Raw genomic sequence first — 5,919 nt, 5'->3', positions numbered from 1 at the left:
TAAAAAAAACCCCGTAGATTCAAGAGATCAAGAGATATCATCCGGAACTGTTTACTGCAAGGAGTCTTTTTGCTCAGTTGTTTTCAATCACATCTTCATCAATCAATCTTCATAAACCCATTTGGGGTTTTCTTGGCAAAGATGCTGGAGTCATTTGCCATTTCCTTCTCCAACTCATTTTACAGATGAAGAAACTGAGGTAAATGGGATAAAATGACTTGCCCAGGATCATACAGCTAGTAAGTTTCTGAGGATAGTTTGAACTCACAAAGTTCCCAGAAAAGCTCATTAGGTAGGGAGGAGTTGCTTAATCATTTTAATTGTGTCCAATTCTTCCTGACCTCATTTGGGTTTTCTTGGCCATGTCCTTCTCCAACTCATTTTAGAAATGAAGAAACTGAGGTAATCGGGGTAAAGTGAATTACCCAGCATCACACAGCTAGTAAGATTCTGAGAATAATTTTGAACTCACAAAATTGCCCCGCCCCCAAAAAAGTTCACCAGGTAGAGGAGGAGTATGTTTCATTGTCTAATCATTTCAATTGTGTCCAATTCTTCCTGACCCCATTAGGGTTTTCTTGGCAAGGATATTGGAGGGGTTTGCCTTTTCCTTTTCTTCATTTTACAGATAAAGAAATTGAGGCAAACAGGGTAAAGTTTCTTGACCAGGATCACACAGCTAGTGTTTGAAGCCAGATTTTAATTCCAGGTCCTGCTGAGTCACTTAGCTGTTCCCAAAGCTACTGTGTCCCTATAGTTTTACACAGGTTTAAAACATAATGTAAAACTCTACTTTTGATATACTGTGTTGACACCCGATGTTACCCTCACATTCCCTCATACCCATAATGAAATATGACATTGAACCTGAACTAGCTGTATATGTGCTTGGCTTCATGGTTCAACAGTAAAGGAACTAGAGGGAATAGAGGGAAAACTGTAAAATAATAAACACATAGCCCCGGATAGAAAACCTCATTGTTCTCCTCTGTCTGTAGCTAGTAGCAATATAATATGAATCCCAGGTTGTCCCCCCACTGATGATATCTCCCCCTTTAGGCGACCTCCCACTTGCAATGTGTCTTCTTTTAACTGCATATCCCTGCAGAGCCCCATCATCTTATAAAACCATCAGACAGTTCGGCTAACCAGGAACTGATGGGGCTTCAGTAATAGAGATGCCTCCTACATCACTCCCAGGTCACACTCACTTAGGCAATGACAATCTAACACAAGCTACTTGAAGCACAAAATAGAGAGTAGAAAATATAACCTTCTACCTCAAAGGCACCTGCTAGATACGTAGCCAGCAGCTTCTGATATCTTAATTTATTAATACCATACGTAGAATTGGAACAGAGTGGAAAGAGGAGAAAATTTCAAAATGAGCATATGAACAGAATTTGTATTGTTTGTTGGGTTTTTTTTCCACAAAGAACTAAAAGGTACAAGTATTTATTAAGTTTTGCTGTGTGCTAGACATTGTGCTAAATGTTAGGGATATAATGAAAGGTAAAAGTGTGTAGAAGTATACTAAAATAAAATTAGCCTTTTACTAGAAGGAAGATGTGGAAATATCTAGTGTTTTGGAGCAGAGAAGTCGATGGGTGGAAAAGAGAATGCAAAGATGAAAAAAAAAATCGGTTCAACAAGGAACATGTGTGAGAGAGACATGTGTGAGTGTAGTGTAGGACAATGAGAGCCAATCTTAGGGTCAGCAGCTTCAGGTTCTTTCTCCAATACTTACTACCTGTGTGACCCAGGACAAAACACAGCTTCTCAGATCTCCAAGCAACTCTCTAAGACTCCAGTGGAGGAGAAGGTGTTGCTATGCTTTGGTAGAGGAAGTTCCTCGAGAAAACCACATTTTCCCTACATCAATGAAATCAAAGATTTCATCAAAAAAGAAAATCCCAGTTCTAAGCACTGGGGTTATAAAGATGAAAACAAAATAGTACTTCTCGTACATTCTAGTAGGATATAATATGTATACAATTCATTCAGTCAATATTTATAGATGAGGAAACTGAGTCAGTAAACATTTATTAAGCATCTACTATGTGATAAAGACATTGAAGAGGTGACTGGTCTAGACACGCTACTTAAATGGAGATGTCAGAAGCTCTGTGTTCCTGAGGATGAAAGATGAGATCCGCATACTAAAACCTAGTCCATCTTGGAAAATGAAGAGACTCCTGAGGACACAATGGAGAAATCCAAAGGAGTGCCTCCAGGTGGGAAAAAGTAAAACCAGAAAGTGTAGGAAAAAAGTGTGTTTGTGTGTATGTGGGGGGGGGGTGTCTTTCATCTTCTTCAAAAAATGTGGTGTGTGTCTTTCTTCTTCTTCTTCTTCTTCTTTCTTTCTTTCTTTCTTCTTTTTTTTCCTGAGGCAATTGGAGTCATCCAGCTAAGAAGTATGAAGTATTAAGTGTCTGAGGTCACATTTGAACTCCCTTCCTCCTGACTTCAGGACTGGTGTTCTATCCACTGCACCACCTAGCTGCCCCAAAAATATATATTAAAGATACAAAATAATTTAAAGAGGGAACTAGTGCTAACATATGGCAGGGGCATTCTTGTGAGGAAATCAACATTAGATTTCGTGTAAGAAATGACTCTCAGCAATCTGGAAGTATGCCCAAAAAGTTATCAAACTGTGCATACCCTTTGATCCAGCAGTGTTTCTATTGGGCTTATATCCCAAAGAAATACTAAAGAAGGGAAAGGGACCTGTATGTGCCAAAATGTTTGTGGCAGCCCTGTTTGTTGTGGCTAGAAACTGGAAACTGAATGGATGCCCATCAATTGGAGAATGGCTGGGTAAATTGTGGTATATGAATGTTATGGAATATTATTGTTCTGTAAGAAATGACCAGCAGGATGAATACAGAGAGAGGCTTGGAGAGACTTACATGAACTGATGCTAAGTGAAATGAGCAGAACCAGGAGATCATTACACACTTCGACAATGATATTGTATGAGGATGTATTCTGATGGAAGTGGAATTCTTTGACAAAGAGACCTAACTGAGTTTCAATTGATAAATGATGGACAGAAGCAGCTACACCCAAAGAAAGAACACTGAGAAACAAAAGTGAACTATTTGCATTTTTGTTTTTCTTCCCAGGTTATTTTTACCTTCTGAATCCAATTCTCCCTGTGCAACAAGAGAACTGTTCGGTTCTGCAAACATATATTGTATCTAGGATATACTGCAACATATCTAACATATATAGGACTGCTTGCCATCTAGGGCAGGGGGTGGAGGGAGGGAGGGAAAAATCAGAACAGAAACAAGTGCAAGGGATAATGTTGTAAAAAAAAAATTACCCTGGCATGGATTCTGTCAATATAAAGTTATTATTAAATAAAATAAAATAAAATATTTTTTAAAAAAAGAGATGACTCTCAGGCAGAAGTGAGAAGGGAATGCATTTCAGACATTGGCAACTACTTGTACAAAGGTGTGGTGGTAGGAGGTGGAATTTTATGTGTTATATGATAGGAATCAGTAGAAGGTTAGCTTGATTGCAATAGAAAAATAATAAATATATGATACAATAAATAAATAATACTGGAAGTAGTGGAAGGAATCAAATAAAAGAGGATTCTAAATTCCAGACTGGAAAGTATATATTTTCTCCTAGAAGCAATAAAACCTACATAAGTCAGAATTCTATCTAGACTCAGAGACATAATGCCCAAGGGATAAGGTGGAACTCCCTCTATTTACAGGGTCACCATTTTAACACATTAGATAATGAAGATTCTTGGGCTATGTAGAAGCATGAACTATGCCCCTAGGAATAAAGAGGAGCAGGCTGAAAGACTAGCCTCTGAGTTTGCTGCCAGCCCAGAGGGAGAGACTAAGGCTTCAGCAGAAATTGTGTGGTTTGCCTTAGATGACAGCATCCTTCCTGGAGGTGAAAGATGCCAGTAAAGTATCATTTCATTTTACATTTTGTTTAAAGGCCCCCAAGAGACTTCAAATTAATTATTCCCTGACCAAATACATTAGGAAATTGGAAGTGACTGTTCTTTCCCTCTGCTTAATATTTAATTTTTTGAAACATTATTTGGATACTTCTGGGTGTTGGGTTTTTGTTTTTTCTTTAAGCCAGAGAATATGCAATTCTCTAAAGTATTTTCCTTCCTTTGATTACTAACTACTTTAAAAATCAATCATGGAGGGGGATAAAAAAGCAACCAGAAGGCTCATTGTTCTATTAAAGCTTTTTAATTAATGATTGTCAAGATTGCTTGAATTTGCAGCAGCCAATAGCTCCTGACTCTGATCCCAGAGCAGGGTTTGATTTACTCATCACTATGGCTGACACAATCCCAAATGAATATTGAACTCACCCCCATCTTTCATGTGGCAGGCAGGGACTAATGCCAAAGAATCATATAAACAAAAAGTTGGAAAAATCCCCAGTGCTTTAAAGAAGGATGAGTGCAGACATCTCCTTGTCCTTTATGGCTATTATTGATTTTTTTTATAGTAGGCTTATGTATATGGAATCCAAGGGATTGATGGCTATCACATAATACTCAACTTGCTGACATAAGTGGTTCCCATTTTTAGAAGCAATGTATTCCAGGAAACCACATCTTAAAATGAGATCCCAATTATGTGTATAATTTCCTCTGAGTGCCTCTGCCACATATTAGCACTAGTCCCTTCTTAAAGTTATTTTGTATCTTTTATATATATATATACTTTCTTATTTATATATCCTATATATACTATCTATTTGCTGATTTTACTTTTTCCCACAGGAGCCTTCTCATCCTTCAAGTTGGACTTGGTCTTGGTACACAGATCTCATGTTGCCCACAGCTACTAGAACATTAGAGTAGCCATTGAATGAGAAGGGGGAAGCAGTAAAATACAGTACTTATTATGCGATATCCAATGAGTAGGGTTTCAAAATGTGGACTACCTATATACTTTTCATTTAGAAACTCCCTCCAACATAGGTTTATACTATCCATTTGCTTTAACTTCAGAAAACTCCCGTGGATCTAGGATCTCATCAAAATGAGTGGTCCTTCCAACAACACTCCATCTATATCCTCTGTCCCAGGCATCTTTGATTCCCTTTGTCCCATAAATTTCCCCTAATAGAACAACTATAAGGGCATATTTTGAATACCTGTATGAGGATACATCAAGAGATAGTTGAGAACCAAGTTGGGGAAAGGAAGACCTCAGTTTCATCTAACTTGTTGGACAACAAGGAAGTATGAGGGCTGTAAATAATTTATTCTTCATTCTCATCCCATCTTCCTTTCTGGTCATAGATCTCTCTGCTGATATCCTTTGCACCATTTAATTTGGGCAAGTGAATGGTTGGTAAGATTGTACAACCTAATCACATTCATCGAGTCTCTCTCAGATCCTGTAGATCTGTCTTCAGATGCTGATATTCTATGACTCAAAGAAATAGAGTATCACCAAAAGTACTTTTTTTTTTTTAATAGGAGTTTGGGAAGAACGTTTGGCAATGGAGGGGGAGACCAGTGGTATCACTGAAATCACTGTATGATTTAAATAAAATCCCAACAATCAGCTATCTTCATCTTGTTCAATTTTAGGTGTTTCCAAGCACAATGTCTATCTAAGACATATGTCTATCCAAGATAGAATACTGATTGAACTACTCCATGAGTTGTCCATTCAACTACATACAATAATTTGGGCAAAAGGTCTTTTTTCATCCTTTCATCACTTAGTGATGAAAAGTGATGAAGTAGTTAGATTGGTAGAACTGGGAATAATAATAGCACCTACCTCCCAGAATTGTTGTTAGGTTAAAATCATAAATAAATATTCACATCTGTATGTATATATTTTAATAGAGTCATACACATGTGCATCCTTACACATGTGTACATACAATAAACATATATTCACT

This window comes from Antechinus flavipes, chromosome 2 (genome assembly GCF_016432865.1).
Source record: "Antechinus flavipes isolate AdamAnt ecotype Samford, QLD, Australia chromosome 2, AdamAnt_v2, whole genome shotgun sequence".
In the NCBI taxonomy this organism is placed as follows: Eukaryota; Metazoa; Chordata; class Mammalia; order Dasyuromorphia; family Dasyuridae; genus Antechinus; species Antechinus flavipes.
This window is presented reverse-complemented; position numbering follows the sequence as displayed.